Source organism: Crotalus tigris, unplaced genomic scaffold (assembly GCF_016545835.1).
Source record: "Crotalus tigris isolate CLP2741 ecotype Arizona unplaced genomic scaffold, ASM1654583v1 scf7180000021379.394396, whole genome shotgun sequence".
In the NCBI taxonomy this organism is placed as follows: Eukaryota; Metazoa; Chordata; class Lepidosauria; order Squamata; family Viperidae; genus Crotalus; species Crotalus tigris.
Genome location: NW_024098482.1, coordinates 105055 through 124512, shown reverse-complemented (window position 1 = coordinate 124512; position 19458 = coordinate 105055). Strand labels below are relative to the sequence as shown.

Sequence of the window (19458 nt, the reverse complement as noted above, 5' to 3'; positions counted from 1 at the left end):
AAACCAGACAACGCCATCGGAGGAAGCGATCATTAAGAAAATATTGGGACTGTGCAGAAATGGACAGACTCGCATTGAGAATCAAAGGAAAAGAAGATAGAGAATACTTTCAAACATGGAACTTATTTTATCAAGGGTGGAAAAAGCGGGATAAAGAATTTAACCTTTGTGACTAGGCAAAAACCAACCCAGACAACACAAATGAATTGTAATGATAAAAAACTAATAAAATACTTTAAAAAAAACAAAAAACAATATAGCAGGGGTCTTCAAACATGGCCCTTTTATGACTTGTGGACTTCAACACCCAGAATTCCTCAGCCACTGTGCCTGGGAGAGAAACAGTACAGGAGGTTTGACAATACAGATGGACAATAGTCCATATCTCAAGACTCTACCATCTCATCCTATTGCATGCAAAGATTAGGTCCGATTCAAAGAGCTTCCTTGATGGCAAATGTGAGTTACACCGAGGTCAAGGCCACAAGGCAAAAAAAAAATGGAAATTGTGCAGGAAAGAGAAACATCTTACAACAAAGATGATTAGGGGACTGGAGGCTAAAACATATCAGAAACGGCTGCTGGAATTGGGGATGTCTAGTTTAATGAAGAGAAGGATGAGGGGGGGACAGGATAGCAGCCTTCCAGTATCTCAGGGTCTGCCCCAAAGAAGAGGGAGTCAAGCTATTCTCCAAAGCATCTTAAGGTAGGACAAGAAGCAACGGATGGAAACTCATCAAGGAGAGAAGCAACCTGGAACTAAGGAGGAATTTCCTGACAATCAGAACAATTAATCAGTGGAACAACCTGCCTCTAGAATCTCCAACACTGGAAGTTTTTAAAGAAGAGACTGGACAGCCAGTTGTCTGAAATGGTATAGGGCAGTGGTTCTCAACCTGTGGGTCGGGACCCCATTTGGGGTCGAACGACCATTTCACGGGGGTCGCCAAACAAGGCTGTCCGCCATTTTTTCCCCCTTTTCTTTGGCCACACCCCTGGCACCGGGTGATGTATAAGTGGTTGGGGGTCACCTCAACATGGGGAACTGTATTATGGGGTCGCGGCATTAGAAAGGTTGAGAACCACTGGTCTAGGGTTTCTTGCCTGAGCAGGGGGTTGGACTAGATGGTCTCCAAGGTCCCTTCCAACATTCTTATTATTGTTGTTATTGTTAAGGATCAGCCTTCTGGTTGACTCACCGGTAGTTCTGAAATCAAGAGAAATGATCCCTTCACAGAATCTTGCTGAGTCGCTCCTGGCTATCAAGGTTTCAGCTGAAGGCAGATTTAGAGACTGTAAATACTATGCAAGCAAAAAAGAACTCACAAACTTCTCAAAGTCTTCTACTCAGCGAAAGCCATCCTTATTTATAGCAAAGCAGCAGCTAAAATGTTCCTCTAATGACTTTAGCTATGTGGAAAGATATTTCCCAATTAACCTTTAATCCCGTGAAAACAGATATTTAAGAGGAGATGCTGACAAGATTCTTAAAGTACAACATCACCAGCAGGTGTCATCCTAGTTATTTTAAAGGCACCTCATCTTTCACCTATTATTTGTTCCACAAAACTAGAATGGAATGGAATGGAATAGAATAATAATATAGAATGGAATGGAATAGAATAGAATAATAATATAGAATGGAATGGAATAGAATAGAATAATAATATAGAATGGAATGGAATGGAATAGAATAATAATATAGAATGGAATGGAATGGAATAATAATATAGAATAATAATAATAATAATATAGAATAGAATAATATAGAATAGAATAGAATATAGAATAGAATAGAATAATAATATAGAATAGAATAGAATAATGATAACCAAAGGAATGATAACCAGTGGAACTACCTGCCTCCAGAAGCGGTGAATGCTCCAACACTGGAACTTTTTAAGAAGAGACTGGACAGCCCTTTGTCCGAAATGGTCTAGGGTTTCCTGCCTGAGCAGGGGGTTGGACTAGATGACCAATATCTCAGGGGCTGCCCCAAAGGAGAGGGAGTCAAGCAATTCTCCAAAGCCCCTGAAGGCAGGACAAGAAGCAACGGATGGAAACTAATCAAGGAGAGAAGCAACCTGGAACTAAGGAGAAACTTAGAACAATTAACCAGTGGAACCGCCTGCCTCCAGAAGCAGTGAATGCTCCAACACTGGAAGTTTTTAAGAAGAGACTGGACAGCCATTTATCTGAAACAGCATAGGGCTTCCTGCCTGAGCAGGGGGATGGGCTAGATGATCTCTAAGGTCCCTTCCGACTCTATTATTATTATTGTTGTTGTTGTTGTTGTTGCAGCATCCCGGCGTCATGTGAATATCTTCCGTGATCTTCTGACAAGCAAAGTCAATGGGGAAGCCGGATTCACTTAACCGTGTTACTAACTTAGCAACAGCAGTGATGAACACCGGTGGCAAGAGAGCATAAACTCGGGGCAAAACTCACATAACAAATATCACTCTTGGCGACATAAATTTTGGGCTCAGTTGTGGTCAAGGACTCCCTGTATCTCAGTGTTTCTCAAACTTGATAATTTTAAGGCATGTGGACTTCAACTCCCAGAATTCCACAGCCAGCGTTGCTGGCTGTGGAATTCTGGGAGTTGAAGTCCACATGCCTTAAAATTGTCAAGGTTGAGAAACACTGCTCTATCTGGTCTTCTGAGTCAAGAACCTAATTTCTCTACCTTTCTGCTTAACCAGAACACAATATTCAGGCGGGCTCCCTTTGCAGAGAAGATGCAACACGACTTCTTTTACAAAGGGCGTCCACACACCCTTGGTGCCTCTGGCCCTGTCCCGTCAGCTTGGCCTGTCCTGCCCTCGCCCCCCGAGGATGGGTTGGGACTGCGACACCCAGAATCCCCAGACCGTATGGGTATTGAAGTCACCGCCACCACCACATAGGAGGATTACGTTTAAAATTGCACGCACAGGCCTACTTCCAGGAAGACTGCATTCTCATTGGGGATTCTGTAAAATCAGAAGCCACAACATTTGCAGTCCTCCCATCCTTTTTCCCGCGTGACTCAGTTACACCAGGGGTCCCCAATCTGTGGGATGCGACCCAGTACCGGGCCGTGGCCTACTGGCCACCGGGGCGTAGAATAGGCCGGCTAGTGTGCACATGTGCGCATGCACTCATCCCCATCCAAGCTAGCATCACTGCCGTTACACCAACGGGGCAGTGTGTGGTGAAAACAGGGCGCCGTGCAATGAAAAACAGGGCACCACGCAGCAAAAATGGGGCAGTGCTAGCGAGTGCCACACGGGCGCTAGCACCGCCGTTTGTGTCGCGTGTGCTGATGGCCCCGATTGTGTGCACGCACGCGTAAAATGCTTGCCCCCTCCCTTTCCCACCGGTCCAAACTGAGAAAGATTGGAGATCTCCGAGTTATGCTACAAATCCCAGCTTGCCTGTTGTAACGCCGTCTGCTCTTGGCACTGGTAGTTAAGTCCTGGGCAAAGCCCAAAAGGGAACACAAAAATAACAACTGGTTTGTTGATCTGCTCCCAGATGGGTCGGTATGTATGATGTATGCTGAAATTCTACAAGCTGCTGTAGAACAGGCAGCCCTCCAGTACACCTCGTTCCTACTCGCTCTTTTCTCCTCCCATGAGGAAAATTAGAAGACTTGGCGAGCGAAAAATCCAAAGCACGCAGAGAAGCAAGGGCGAAGGGGAGGTGGGGTGGAAAATGAATTTTTACACCTGATACGGAAATGGCCTTGTTTAAAAATGCAGCCTGAAATGGCAGGAGATCAGTTGGATGCCAAGCGTGGCTGACTCCGACTATTTTTGGCCTTCTGCTCGACATATCATCACATACGCACACTTTTGCACTGGAGGCTGGTCTCTTGTTTTGCTCCGACTCTACTCTTCTGGAATGTGTTATAACTACCACTGCTAGGTTGCGATGCAGGGGGTGGCAAAGGCCAGTTGCTAGCTGATTTTAGAATAATTTCGAATAGAATAGAGCTGGAAGGGACCTTGGAGGTCTTCTAGTCCAACCCCCTGCTCAGACAGGAAACCGTATACCGCTGAAAGGGACCTTGGAGGTCTTCTAGTCCAACCCCCTGATCAGACAGGAAACCGTATACCATTTCAGACAAATGGTGTCCAGTCTCTTCTTAAAAATTTCCAGTGTTGGAGCATTCACAGCTTCTGGAGGCAGGTAGTTCCACTGGTTAATTGTTCTCACTGTCAGGAAGTTTCTCCTTAGTTCTAGGTTGTTTCTCCCCTTGATGAGTTTCCATCCATTACTTCTTGTCCTTCCCTCTGGTGCTTTGGAGAAGAGTTTGACTACCTCTTCTTTGGGGCAGCCCCTGAGATACTGGAAGACTGCTATCCTGTCCCCCCTCATCCTTCTCTTCATTAAAGTAGACATACCCAATTCCAGCAACCGTTCCTTATATGTTTTAGCCTCCAGTGCCCTGATCATCTTTGTTGTTCTTCTCTGCACTCTTTCCAAAGTCTCAACATCTTTTTTACATCGTGGTGACCAAAACTGGATGCAGGATTCCAAATGTGGCCTTACCAAGGCCTTGTAAGTCATTACCAAATTCTCTTCTGAGTAAATTGAACAAGGACAAGGTGGCTGGTGGTGCACGTCCTTGTCCCATTTGCTCAGACGAGAATTTGAAGCATGTCATTTAAATGGCATTTATTGCCCAGTGTCCTTCAGAAGCCTTGACACACACATGGCATAGTGAGCTGATTTATTATGTTCTGCCTATTCTGAACTATAGGCCAGAAAACAAGGCCTGTGCAGGGGGGGGGGGGTGTTTTGTTCTGGAGAGACTGGATATTCCAGTACAGCAATGAAAAACACCAGAAAGTGAGCGATCCTTATTGGTTTGAATTCTTCCCTTTTTTAAAAAAAAAAAGTTTTACAAATTTAATAGAATATAAACCCCTCCCACCCCTTCCCCCCTCCCCCACTTCCCAGAGCTGATTACAGGGTAACAAATAAACAAACATAATACTAGAATTGGGTATGTCTAGTTTAACGAAGAGAAGGACAAGGGGGGACATGATAGCAGTATTCCAATATCTCAGGGGCTGCCCCAAAGAAGAGGGAGTCAAGCTATTCTCCAAAGCACCTGAAGGCAGGACAAGAAGCAACGGGTGGAAACTAATCAAGGAGAGAAGCAACCTGGAACTAAGGAGAAACTTCCTGACAGTTAGAACAATTAACCAGTGGAACTCCTTGCCTCCAGAAGCAGTAAATGCTCCAACACTGGAAGTTTTTAAGAAGAGACTGGACAGCCATTTGTCCAAAATGGTGTAGGGTTTCCTGCCTGAGCAGTGGGTTGGACTAGATGACCTCCAAGATCCCTTCCAACTTTACTACTATTACTATCTAACTAACATTAACCAACTATACTATCAATCAAAACCCTAACACACTTTAACTCCTTTTCAAAACAAGTGTTAACAAATTATAAACTAAAATAATGATATAATTAAAACTATTAATAATTATCTAAAATCTACTCATATGCAAGATAATACTTTTCAGTTTCATATCTCTTTGGAATGTAATCAGTCCATCTTCTCCAAACTATAATATATTTTTCTTGTGAATGGTCCTTTAAATAAGCGGAGATTTTCGCCATTTCTGCTAAATTAGACACCTTAAGCATCCATTCTTCCATAGTAGGCAGAGAGTTTTTCTTCCAATATTGCTCCACTAATAATCTTGCAGCTGTTATAAGATTCAACATCAAATTCATTTCTTTAACATCAAAATCTACAATAATACCCAACAAAAATAACTGCGGAGTAAACTTTATCTTTCTCTTAAAAATCTTTTGAATATTCCACCAAATCTTAATCCAAAAAGCTTTTATATCTCTACAGGTCCACCAAATGTGAAAATAGGTTGCATCTAAACTTCCACCTCTCCAACATTTGGGCTGTAAATTTGGATACATGCGGGATACTTTTGGGGATCCAAATGCCATCTATAAAACATTTTATAAAAGTTTTCTCTTAAATTTTGCGCTTGAGTAAATTTACTCAAATTCTTCCCTTTTTGGCTCTCAGCTCTTTCTGACCTCACCCACACATTTGTTGTAATGTTGGGGGGAAATGTTCAAAGGAAGACATGGCCTCCAGAGAGAGCGAAGGCAGAACTGGGCCAAGAGCAGCTGCACCAGCTGAGATCTTCTGAAGGCTTTGTTCTTCTCCAGGCCCAGCTTCCGAGGTTCAATTAATTCCCGATTCCACTTAGGTGAAGTTGAGGGTTCGGCTTGGTTTCAGAAAGAAATGTTTCTTTAGCAAACATCAGAGAAATCTCGAGATTGTCTATCTTCTCCTGTTCCTCAGTGTTCCTCAGCCAGATAGAATAGAATAGAATAACAGAGTTGGAAGGGACCTTGGAGATCATCAAGTCCAGCTCTCTTCTCAGGCTGAACCTATACCATTCCAGATAAATGGATGTCCAGTTTCTTCCTAAAAACTTCCCGTGTTGGAGCATTCACAACTTCTGGAGGCAGGTTGCTCCACTGATTAATTGTCCTCCCTGTCAGAAAATTTCTCCTTAGTTCTAGATTGCTTTTCTCCTTGGTTAGTTTCCATCCGTTGCTTCTTGTCCTGCCTTCAGGCGCTTTGGAGAAGAGCTTGACTCCCTCTTCTTTGGGGCAGCCCCTGAGATACTGGAAGGCTGCTTCCATGTTCCCCCTCGTCCTTCTCTTCATTAAACTAGACATACCCAATTCCAGCAACCGTTCCTTGTATGTCTGAGCCTCCAGTCCCCTGATCCTCTTTGTTGCTCTTCTCTGCACTCTTTCTAGAGTCTCAGCATCTTTTTTACATCGTGGTGACCAAAACTGGATGCCGTATTCCAAGTGTGGCCTTACCAAGGCCTTGTAAAGTGGTATTAACACTTCACGTGATCTTGATTCTATCCCTCTGTTAAGGCAGCCCAGCATTGTGTTGGCTTTTTTGGCAGCTGCAGCACACGGCTGGCTCCTATTTACATGATTTTTGACACTCTTTGCCGGAAACCAAGGTTTATTTTGGGGTTACGGCAAAAAAACCAACCATTTGGTATATTAAAAGGTTGTAAAATTAGGCAAGATCGTGAAGTGACGGTCTTAGCAACCACTACAACCGTTTGGAAGAACAACAGGTGAATTCAACACTGATCACAATAAACATACATTCCAAGATGGAGGAATATTGCTTTAGAGCAGCGGTTCTCAACCTATGGGTCGTGATCCCATTTGGGGTCGATCGACCATTTCACGGGGTTGCCAAGCAAGGCTGTCCGCCATTTTTTCCCCCCTTTTCCGGCGGGTGCCTTACCTCCCTTGGGCTGGGCCAACTCGTGGCCCAGCCGGTGGTCGGCCTGCTCCATCTCTGCCGCTTGCCAGCTACGCTTCGGCCGGCGCAGGGGGCGTCACCACACATGCGCAGCGCTCCTGGGCAGGGAAAGTCCTCGACTTATGACCGGTTGGGTAGTCCTCGACTTACAACCGGTTTAGTCCTCGACTTCCGACCGGTTTAGTCCTTGACTTACGACCGGTTGGGGTTTGCGGAATTAAAAAGGTTGAGAACCACTGCTTTAGAGGCTGAACGCAGTAGTACTTAGAAACTATTCGTTTAGTGACTGTTTGAAGTTACAAGGGCACTGAAAAAAGTGACTTACTTATCACCATTTTTCACACGACCGTTGCAGCAGTGCCCCCCCCCAGTGGTCACACAATCAAATTTCCAACCTTTGGCAACTGACTCATATTTATGACGGTTGGGGACCTCTATGTAAAGGGTCCCAAAAAGTTGCCCTAGAAACAATGGTCAGGCACATATTATCATATTTGTTGGACATGTGGTAAAGCAAAGGCTTATTGGAAAAAGATACATGTTTGGTTAGAAAAAATGTTGGGAGAACATGTGGAATTTAAACCTGAACTTTTTCTATTAGGTATCATGCCAGAAAAGACTAATAAACAAAGTTTATATTTGGCTTTGCACATCGTAACAGCAGCAAGAATTGTTTCGCGCAATACCGGAAAAATGAAGCAGAACTACCGGAGGAAGAAATAATTAAAAAAAATATTGGAATGCGCAGAAATGGACAGATTAACTATGAGATTGAAAGATAAAGAAGAAACAGAATATTACTAAATCTGGGAGTCATTCTACAAATGGCTAGAGGAAAGAACCAAGGATTAGGAATTGATTGTGTATCAGTGCTTTTGAATCCAGACAGCACGCTGTTTGAAAAATTAATACATGTATGTAAAAGAAAATCGAATAAAATCTTTATTAAAAAAAAACAATGGTCAAGATAATAATAATAGAGTTGGAAGGGACCTTGGAGGTCTTCTAGTCCAACCCCCTGCTCAGGCAGGAAACCCTATTCCATTTCAGACAATTGGCTGTCCAGTCTCTTCTTGAAAGCTTCCAATGTTGGAGCATTCACAGCTTCTGGAGGCAAGGAGTTCCACTGGTTAATTGTTCTCACTGTCAGGAAGTTTCTCCTTAGTTCCAGGTTGCTTCTCTCCTTGGTTAGTTTCCACCTGTCGCTTCTTGTCCTGCCTTCAGGCACTTTGGAGAATAGCTTGACTTCCTCTTCTTTGGGGCAGCCCCTGAGATACTGGAAGACTGCCATCCTGTCCCCCCTCGTCCTTCTCTTCATTAAACTGGATATACCCAATTCCAGCAGCCATTCCTTATGTGTTTTAGCCTCCAGTCCCCTGATCCTCTTTGTTGCTCTTCTCTGCACCCTTTCCAGAGTCTCAACATCTTTTTTACATCCTGGTGACCAAAACTGGATGCAGTATTCCAAGTGTGGCCTTACCAAGGCCTTGTAAAGCGGTATTAACCCTTCACGTGATCTTGATTCTATCCCTTCATGTACTTTGTTTTGCCTCACCCCCTTTCCCCCCAAATCATGACCTTAAAGAAGGACGGAAAGGATTATCAGTGACCGCCGGGAAGAGCCCTTGTTAGCAGCCTTGCCTTGACTGAAGCTGAACATCTGCAAGGCCACCCAAGTTTTCCATCAAGTGAAAATTCTACGTCAGTGTCAGCTTCAAGGGAAAATAGCAATAGCACTTAGATTTACATCCCGCTTCACAGTGCTTTGCAGCCCTCTCCGAGCGGTTTACAGAGTCAGCTTATTGCCCCCTACAATTTGGGTCCTCAATTTACTGACCTCGGAAGGACGGAAGGCTGAGTCAACCTTGAGCCGGTCAGGATCGAACTGACGACGGTGAGGAGTAAATTAGCCTGCAGTACCACCTTCTAACCACTGGGCCTTCAGGGAGGGAGGGAGGGAAGAAATAGCAACAATAGCACTTAGATCAGTGGTTCTCAACCTTTTTAATGCTGTGACCCCCCAACTGGTCGTAAGTCGAGGACTACTCAACCGGTCGTAAGTCGAGGACTACTCAACTGGTGCAGCACCGTTTGCAGAATGGGACTTTTGGCGGGCTCAGCAGGGCAGAGACAGCCTGGACAATTCCTATTGGCTTTGGAAAGCCAATAGAATTAGACTCTATTCAAGAGAGCCTATTCTATTGGCTTTCAAAAGCCAATAGAATAAAAGCACAGCTAAGGAAAAGGGGGAAAAAATGGCGGACTGCGTTGTTTGGCGACCCCCGTGAAATGGTCGTTCGGCCCCAAATGGGGTCCTGACCCACAGGTTGAGAACCACTGACTTAAGAGTTATATATCGCTCCATAGTGCTTTACAGCCCTCTCTAAGCAGTTTACAAAGTCAGCCTATTTGCCCCCAACCATCTGGGTCCTCATTTTACCAACCTTGGAAGGACGTAAGGCTGAGTCAACTTTGAGTCGGTCAGGACTGAACTCCTGACAGCGAGGAGTAAGTTAGCCTGCAGAGAAGAATAAGGCGGTAAACAATTTTAATCAGCTAAATGAGGGGTCCCCAACGGCTGGCTGGTGCATGCACGCGTGGGTGCACATTTACCCCCCCCACTCATGCTAGCACCCGTGGCCCCGTTTGCGCATATGCGTGGGCGTGAACAGGGATGCTAACATGGGGCGGGTGTCCGCAGCCTATTTGCGCACGCGCCACTAGCTCAATTGGGGAAGCCAGATTCACTGACTGACAGTGTCATTAACCCCTGCCTCAAAAATGTCATAAAATCGGTCATGACTCAGTTAACGACTGCACAGCTCAGTGATGGAAGTTCCAATCCAGACTCTGGTCGTAAATCAAGGACTACCCCTAAAGCAGAAGCGCCCAACCTTTGGGGCACCAGGGACCGGTTCCGTGGAGAGAGGTTTTTCTGCGGACTGGAGGGTCTGTGGTTTTGTGTTCTGCCTGCATCCCACAGATGGGGCTTCGCTCGTTTCTGCGGACCGGTTGCTGGCATACCGCAGCCCAGTACCGGTCCACGGACTGAGGGTTGGGAACCCCAGCTCTAAAGGTAAAAATGTTCTGCTCTATTTAGGACACTATTAATTATTATCTATTTATTTACATCTTGTTCACAGGGATAATGCTAATTTCACTGCTTCTCTAAGGAGGCGTAATGGTTCCACACAGTATATTCTAAGTCAAAGGCTGTAGCTATAAACCACAATGTCTACATCCACAAAACACCTTCAAATCCAAACTCAACAGGATTATATATTATATATATTAACCAGTGGAACAACCTGCCTCCAGAAGCGGTGAATGCTCCAACACTGGAAGTTTTTAAGAAGAGACTGGACAGCCATTTGTCTGAAACGGTATAGGGTTTCCTGCCTGAGCAGGGGGTTGGACTAGATGATCTCCAAGGTCCCTTCCAACTTTATTATTATTATTATATTATGGAAGGTCAGGCGGGGTCAACCCAGCCAACAAACCTCAACTCAAACAAGGTCCGAAACTTAACTGCCGTGGCCTTTTCCAGCTTCACTTCTACAATCATAGTATGTCCTTCTGTAAGACTGCCAGCCATTCAAAGAAATTTTAGTGAATAAATTATACAAATACTCATATGAGGAAAAAGATTAATTAAATCTAATTAAATTAGATGAAAAGGAACACGGGTGATAATAGCAATTTAAGTATCCATGGTAATTCTACACATAAAACCCAGCATGAACGGGAAACACTAACCCGGCACATAAATAAGAACGGTGCAGTGCTTAGAATCAGCCTGAAATAATTCAGTGTACAGTGTACAATAAATTTCCTGAAAGCCAGCCTGATCAATAATGGGAGGCCATGATCAATAAGGGGAGTCCCTTCGTCCCCTCTCAGCTTGTGGGATCACCAACAGCCACACAATCCAGCAAACCAGGCCAATTTTGCTTAGAGGCTGCGGGCGCAACACAAACGGGACCACAAGCACCCACGCGATCCTCGGGCAATGCTAGCGCCTGCACGCCGCCGCAATGCTAGTGCGAGTAGGGGTTGAGCTCGTGACGCTAGCTAGTCCCTGTACGATGCTCACGGTATTGCTAGCGCCCGCACGTGACACTAGCGCGAGTGAGGGATTATACACGCATCCACGCACGTGCACTGGCTAGCTACTCAGGCGGCCCAGTGGCCAACAGCCCACGGCCCAGTAATGGGCTGTGGTGCACAGGTTGGGGACCCCTGCTCTAGACCCTGGGATAGGATGGTGGCACTGTAGCACCTCCCCTGTGGCCTGGGACGGCAACGTAAACTTGGGTATCAGCATATCGAATATACCACACTCCATAACACTGGATGACCTCAAAGGTGGTTTCCAATAAAGGAGAATATTTGTAGCTCAAGGTTGAAATGAGGGTCCTTGGTGCTCTCTGGACTTGATGGTCTTCTTGCAAATGTTTCATGACCCAAACTAGATAACATCATCAGTGTTAGAAAGGAAGGGGGTTATGGAGAGGAGAAGGAGGAAGAGGTGGAGGAAGAGGAGGAGGAGGACGAAGAGGAAGAGGAGGACGAAGAGGAAGAGGAGGAGGAGGAAGAGGAGGACAACTGTGGGGTCTATGGTCCTCTCTGAGCGTGGTTGGTATTTTTGCAGACTATTCGTGACCAAACTAGGTAACAGTTCTATTAAGGAGCAAATTCGCTCTCAATGCTGGTGGAGAGGGGCCACAGACGTTCTTTGGTTAGGCCAGGGGTAGGCAACCTTGGCTCTTTTATGACTCGTAGACTTCAACTCCCAGAATTCCTGAGCCAGCATGGGGGAACTATGGCCCCTTCATGACTCATGGACTTCAACTCCCAGAATTCCTGAGCCAGCATGGGGGAACTATGGCCCCTTCATGACTCATGGACTTCAACTCCCAGAATTCCTGAGCCAGCCATGCTGAGGGAAAAGGGAGAGGTTTCCAAGCTGAGCCAGGCTGGCTCAGGAATTCTGGGAGCTGGTCCACCAGTCATAAAGCGATCTAGGCCTAGGCCAGAGGTAGGCAACCTTGGCTCTTTTATGACTCGTGGAATTCTGGGAGTTGAAGTCCACCAGTCATGAAGGGGCCATAGTTCCCCCATGCTGGCTCAAGAATTCTGGGAGTTGAAGTCCACGAGTCACAAAAGAGCCATGGTTGCCTACCCCTGAACTAAGCCAGGGGTCTTCAAACTTGGCTCTTTTATGACTGGTGGACTTCAACTCCCAGAATTCCTGAGCCAGCCATGCTGAGGGAAAAGGGAGAGGTTTCCAAGCTGAGCCATACTGGCTCAGGAATTCTGGGAGTTGAAGTCCACGAGTCATAAAAGAGCCAAGGTTGCCTACCCCTCGATTATTGCTACCTTGTTTAGCATTTTCTTGATTGTTAGCTTCAAATGGACATTAAAAAGGAAGGAGAGAGGATCACATGTATCAACATGGGAAAGTATCAGGACTTATTTCTCTCACAGTCTACATGGTTGAATTTTTTTTCAATGAAGAAGCCAAGTCTCCCACTTAATAGAAATTGCACTTAGACTTATATACCACTTCATTAGTCCTTGCAGCCCCCTCTAAGTGGTTTACAGAGTCAGCATATTTGCCCCCAACCATCTGGGCCTTCATTTTACTGACTTCCGAAGGACGGAAAGCTGAGTCGACCTTGAACCCCGTCATGATCGAACTCCTAGCAGTGGGCAGAGCCAACCTGCAACACTGCATTCTCTGTGCCACCAGGGCTCTTGGTGTATAGCAGGGGTCCTCAAACTTGGCCACTTTAAGATTTAATAATAATAATAATAATAGTAGTAGTAAAGTTGGAAGGGACCTTGGAGGTCATCTAGTCCAACCCCCTGCTCGGGCAGGAAACCCTACACCATTTCGGACAAATGGCTGTCCAGTCTCTTCTTAAAAACTTCCAGTGTTGGAGCATTTACTGCTTCTGGAGGCCAGCTGTTCCACTGATTAATTGTTCTCACTGTCAGGAAGTTTCTCCTTAGTTCTAGGTTGCTTCTCTCCTTGATTAGTTTCCACCCGTTGCTTCTTGTCCTGCCTTCAGGTGCTTTGGAAAATAACTTAATTCCCTCTTCTTTATGGCAGCCCCTGAGATATTGGAATACTGCTATCATGTCCCCCCTTGTCCTTCTCTTCGTTAAAGTAGACATACCCAATTCTAGCAACCGTTCCTTATATGTTTTAGCCTCCAGTCCCCTGATCATCTTTGTTGCTCTTCTCTGTACTCTTTCTAGAGTCTCAACATCCTTTTTACATCGTGGACTTCAACTCCCACAATTGCCTAGGCAGCATAGCTGGCTGGCAGAATTCTGGGAGTTGAAGTCCACAAGTCTTAAAGTGGCCAAGTTTGAGGACCCTGGTGTATAGCATGGACTGGCTTTCTTGGTTGAGGGACACCATCAAAGATGAATATTTGCTATAAAAGAACACCAACAAAACCTCTAATGGCCTATTCCTCACATTTCCCTAAAAATATAAACCAGATCATGAGGGGGCATGGGACAGACATCATGGGACAGACTCTCAAGCAAAGTTTAATCATAAAGTTCAGCTGGCTGGGGAATTCTGGGAGTTGAAGTCCACACATCTTAAAGTGGCTAAGCTTGACAATCTAGACCAGGGGCAGGCAACCTTGGCTCTTTTATGACTCGTGGACTTCAACTCCCAGAATTCCTGAGCCAGCCATGGCTCAGCTTGGAAACCTCTCCTTTCCCCTCAGCATGGCTGGCTGAGGAATTCTGGGAGTTGAAGTCCACGAGTCATAAAAGAGCCCAGGTTGCCTACCCCTGTCCTAGATCCACCAGGAAATAGCAGTATAATTCCCTCAGATCGACATCACTCCCATTGCAGTTGTGGACGCCTAAATTAATTCCTAAAAACATTAAAAGTTACTTGTGTTATTTTACCCTTCTCACTTGAAATCAAGTCAGATCTTAGACGAGGATTTAAAAAACAAATCTCAGAATAGGTTTCTGCATAGGTATAGTAAAGGTCAGGGATAAGCAACCTGGGCTCTTTTACGACTGGTGGACTTCGACTCCCAGAATTCCTGAGCCAGCCTGGCTCAGCTTGGAAACCTCTCCCTTTCCCCTCAGCATGGCTGGCTGAGGAATTCTGGGAGTTGAAGTCCACGAGTCATATGAAAGAGCCAAGGTTGCCTACCCCTGCCCAAATGCCTGAATTTTGATCACGTGACTGTGAGGAAAAAATATTGAAATATTTAAACCAGGGGTCTTCAAACTTGGCCCTTTTATGACTGGTGGACTTCAATTCCCAGAATTCCTGAGCCAGCATGGGGGAATTATGGACCCCTCATGACTTGTGGACTTCAACTCCCAGAATTCCTGAGCCAGCATGGCTCAGCTTGGAAACTCTCCCTTTCCCCTCAGCATGGCTAGCTCAGGAATTCTGGGAGTTGAAGTCCACCAGTCATAAAAGAGCCAAGGTTGCCTACCTCTGGCCTAGGCCTAGGCCCCTTCATAAATGGTGGACTTCAACTCCCAGAATTCCTGAGCCAGCTTGGCTCAGCTTGGAAACCTCTCCCTTTCCCCTCAGCATGGCTGGCTCAGGAATTCTGGGAGTTGAAGTCCACAAGTCATAAAAGAGCCAAGGTTGCCTACCTCTGGCCTAGGCCTAGGCCGCTTTATGACTGGTGGACTTCAACTCCCAGAATTCCTGAGCCAGCATGGCTCAGCTTGGAAACCTCTCCCTTTCCCCTCAACCTGACTGGCTCAGGAATTCTGGGAGTTGAAGTCCACGAGTCATAAAAGGTTGCCTACCCCTGATCTATACACTTTTGGGGGTATGTGGCCTCGTAAACATGAAGCCGTGTAAGGGATACAAATGTACAAGTTTCTCCAGAAATAATTTTAATCCGCAGGAACTTAAATAACTTGTTGACCAAGTTGGACCGGCATCTAGAGAAAGCCCAGCTATCTCAATGATCAAGATTCTCTTTCCATATTCAGTTCTAAATGCATGAAAGTGGATGTTATTTTGCCTTTTCTTTCCAACCAAATTATCTGACTACCTCAAAATAAGATCATCAACTGCTCACTCTGACTTTGTTTGCACCTTTTTTAGGCATCTGCTTATCTCAGTAAAAATGAGCATAATGTTCAGCTACAGCCTGATTGCAATCAATGTTTTGCCAGCTGTCTTAAAATCCACAGAATTTCCTCCCAAACAATCACAATTAGGACATCTGCCTTCATAAAGCCTTAGTAAGGTCACCACCTGAAATTCTGCATCCAGTTTGGATGTTTAGAGTTTGGACAAAGTGCAGAGAAGAGCAACTGATCCAAGGCCTGGAGACCAAAACATACAAAGAACGGCTGCAGGACTTGGGTTTGGCTAGTCTAAAGAAAAGAAGAAACAGGGGAGACACGATAGCAGCATTCCATTATTTGAGGGGCTGCCACAAAGAGGAGGGGGTCATATTATTCACCAAAGCCCCAGAGGGCAAGACAAGAAAACGGTTGGAAACTGATCAAAGAGAGAAGCAACCTGGAATTAAGGAGAAATTTTCTGACAGCGAGGACAATTAACCAGTGGAACAGCTGGTCACCAGAAATCATGGGCGCTCCATCACTGGAGGCTTTCTAAAAGAGACTGGACAGCCATTTGTCTGAAATGGTATAGAGTCTCCTGCTTGAGCAGGGGGTTGGACTGGAAGACCTCCAAGGTCCCTTCCAGCTCTATTCTCATTGACGCATCAACCACAAATTGGAACTGTCTTTTATCCACTATTTCCAAGCCTTCTTGGAGATTAGCTGAATCTGGTTCTGAACCATAACTGGAAACACACCTGAACTGGCTTGCTTGGAGAAGACCTTCCTGTCTATTCCAGCTGTTACGTCTTCAGATTGGCAAAAGTCACTTCTGAACACTACAGAGATCTCCTGATGCCCTCTGGCAGCAGGAGTGAATGGTTTGGGTTCAACAATGCATCCAGCCACACTCTGCTTTGGCTTCACGTGTTGCCCAAATCCAGACCAGGGGATATATTGTGGTTAAGGAGCTCCACGGCTGGATTTTGGCTTAACCACATCCTGCATGTCTTCTGAACATGGATTAATAGCTCGTTTGCAGTCAGTCAGTCATTCGTTCTCCATGAAAATGGAACAAATTCAAACGAAGGTATAAAAATGAAGGTGCTCTTGTAGCAATGGATAGGGGACACCAAAGATGGGCCCCGGCCTTAACTGCCTATCACATTCTTTGCCCCTGATCCTCACTACCAGCTGCGCAAAAATTATAAAAGGAAATTGACCAAAGCAGGAGAAGATTAATATTTCATCTGGGCTCATATGTATGGCCCATAGGATCTTTCAGCAAACCACAATCCATGAAAATACATTTGGGCTTATTGTGATATGTGATCACCATCATCAGAGTTGGAAAGGGACCTTGGAGGTCATCTAGTCCAGGGCTTTTCAACCTTTTCACAGATTGTACCACTTTTAGGACATGACAGTAGAGTTCCACCAGTGCTTAGCAAGGTGTCAAAAACTTGATGACTACAAAAAAAGGGGAGGGATTTTGGGTGTTACTAATTAGATTCATTTGTTGTTATAGAAATGGCTAGTTTATAATATTATGGAAAAGTAAAAAGTTGAGGTTCAATGTTAATGCTCCCTTCTACTGCAACAGGGGAAGTCTGTTCTTTTCTCTCCCTCGCTTTCCCCCCTTTTTCTTCCCTACTGTGGCCTATTATTTGCTTTTGTATTTATTCTATAATCTAATATTACAAACTGTAGAAAAAAAAGAAAAAAAGTACCAGTTTTAATTTCTTTGGTGGTAGTTCCTTTGCTGAATCACTTTCCCTTTGCACTGACGAATGTCTGATGAATTTATCCATGTTTATTAATATGTACCACTATCAGCTACCTCACGGGGTCTTCAAACTTGGCACTTTTAAGACTGGTGGACTTCAACTCCCAGAATTCCTCAGCCCTCATAGCTGGTTGAGGAATTCTGGGAGTTGAAGTCCACAGGTCTTAAAGTTGCTAAGTTTGTAGACTCCTAGCTGGTCGGCCCTTCTTCCTCTCTCCCTTCTGAGCTCTTTCCACAGTGTAGTAAGAATGCACCCCCCCCCATTCCTGTACCCTTAAAGACACAGGAATCAAGAGAAAAGCAAGAAAGGCTCACAAAATAAACAAATAAACTCCGGTGGTTTTTTTTTTCTTTTTCTTTAAGCTGTCTCAGGCGCGTGACTTGTCACAAGGTTGCAACCCCAGACTGAAAGGCTCTAGCAATTGCAAAAAGCTTTAGCCTTAAATTAAGCCTGTTTACTTCAAAGAAAACTTTCTAAAAGCCATAGACAGACTCAATTAAAGGGGATAAAACTAATTACATTTGTTTAAAGGGATTAAACCTTTCCCTGTTGTCTTTTTCCCCCTTTCCTGCCCAAACCACCTCCTTTTTATAGCCTCTCCCCTCCCCCTTTTCTTCAGTTCACCTCCAGCTGCTTCCAGAAGCTCCAATCAGCTGGAGCCCTGGGGTTTCTGCCTGGCTCAGGAATTCTGGGAGTTGAAGTCCACGAGTCATACAAGAGCCAAGGTTGCCCACCCCTGCCCTATACCATCTCTTCTCTTGTGTGGGTTGATTAATATATTAATGATTAATATTTAGCGATTATATATTTATATGTAACTTATAGGTAAGGGTGTAGGTCTATACATACATTGTATATAGTATGTTTTACATGTGTGTTGTGTATGTATACACTTCGAGAGCAAGCAACTCAATTTCATTTTTAATGTGTGCCGTTGTGCCCACAGTAAAAAAAAACAATAAAGGTAATCTAATCTAATCTAAATCTAATACATCTCATTTTTTCCTTTGTCCCTTCTGGTATTGCCCCCATGCTAAATCCAGTTGGCAGTCCCTTAATAATTCTGCTCATGCAGGGGGCTGGACTAGAAGACCTCCAAGGGCCCTTCCAGCTCTATTCTAGTCTAATTTGATTACAGGGTGACGACTTAACAACAGTTTGGTGATCATTCAGCATTTATGTTTATTTATTTAAAATTGTATATTGTCCACTTTATTGACAAGGGACTCTGGCTTTATTAAAGTTACAGTGGCGTGGAAAAAAGTGACTTATGATCGGTCCTCACACTTGCGACCATCTCAGCATTCCCCGTAGTCACTTGATCCAAATTGGGGCAGTTGCCAACAGGCACAGATATATAACAGTTGCAGCATCCCAGTTCAATGATGGCCAGTTAGCACCTTCCATGGGAGCTTCTGACAAGCAAAGGCAAGGGGGGGGGGGGAATTGAATTCATTTAATAATAATTTTTATTTTACATTTAATTCATTTAATGATTATGTGATTCATTCAACAAATAATAATAATAATAATAATAATAATAATAATAATAATAATAATAATAATAATAATAATGTTGGAAGGGACCTTGGAGGTCATCTAGTCCAGCCCCCTGCTCAGGCAAGAAACCCTATACTATTTCGGACAAATGGCTGTCCAGTCTCTTCTTAAAAACTTCCAGTGTTGGAGTATTCACAGCTTCTGGAGGCAGGTAGTTCTGCTGGTTAATTGTTCTTAACAACTTAACAACCATAACAAAAAAGGGTAGTAAAAACAGGCACTACAACCACCACGGAAATTTGGGTCCCAATGGTAGTGATAACTTGAGGACTACATACATGTGTGTTCACTCCCTACACTGGTTCATGAATCATGACTATGGTTTAGCATCTTGGCTTGTTTGCCTTTGCCAAATGGTAGTTTACAAACCCCGCAGCTTTAATGAGGATAAAACTTGAGTCCGCAAAGCATCTTTTCAGACAGTTTGGGAGGACCGTTCTTAGCTACACAACAAAAAAAGGGGCGCCGCGAAGCGTCGACATATGTTTTGCAAATGTATATTTCTAAGTCAACAAAGTAACATCAAGCTGTCTGCTCGAAGATTATTGACAACAGATTATGACAAATGCTAAATTAAAACTTCAGTGAGCTGCATTCAAAATACAGTAGAGTGACGGCAAAAGGATTTCAGACCCGCTGGATATCAATGTAGTCCTCGGTTTACGACCACAACTGAGGTAAAATTTCTGTTGCTAAGCAAG

General features: G+C 44.6%; 1 protein-coding gene across 4 annotated transcripts in view; it reads right to left on the bottom strand.

Annotated features, from left to right (window-relative positions):
• Nucleotides 1-19458, bottom strand: part of CTIF (cap binding complex dependent translation initiation factor) — a 155017-nt gene that overhangs the window by 125559 nt on the left and 10000 nt on the right. The window contains exon 2 of one of the 4 annotated variants that reach the window (XM_039318477.1): nucleotides 1200-1274. The exons of the other annotated variants lie outside the window; for them this stretch is intronic. The gene's annotated coding sequence lies outside the window, so the exon portion shown is untranslated. The remainder of the gene's footprint in view (nucleotides 1-1199; nucleotides 1275-19458) is intronic. 4 annotated transcript variants of the gene reach the window in all.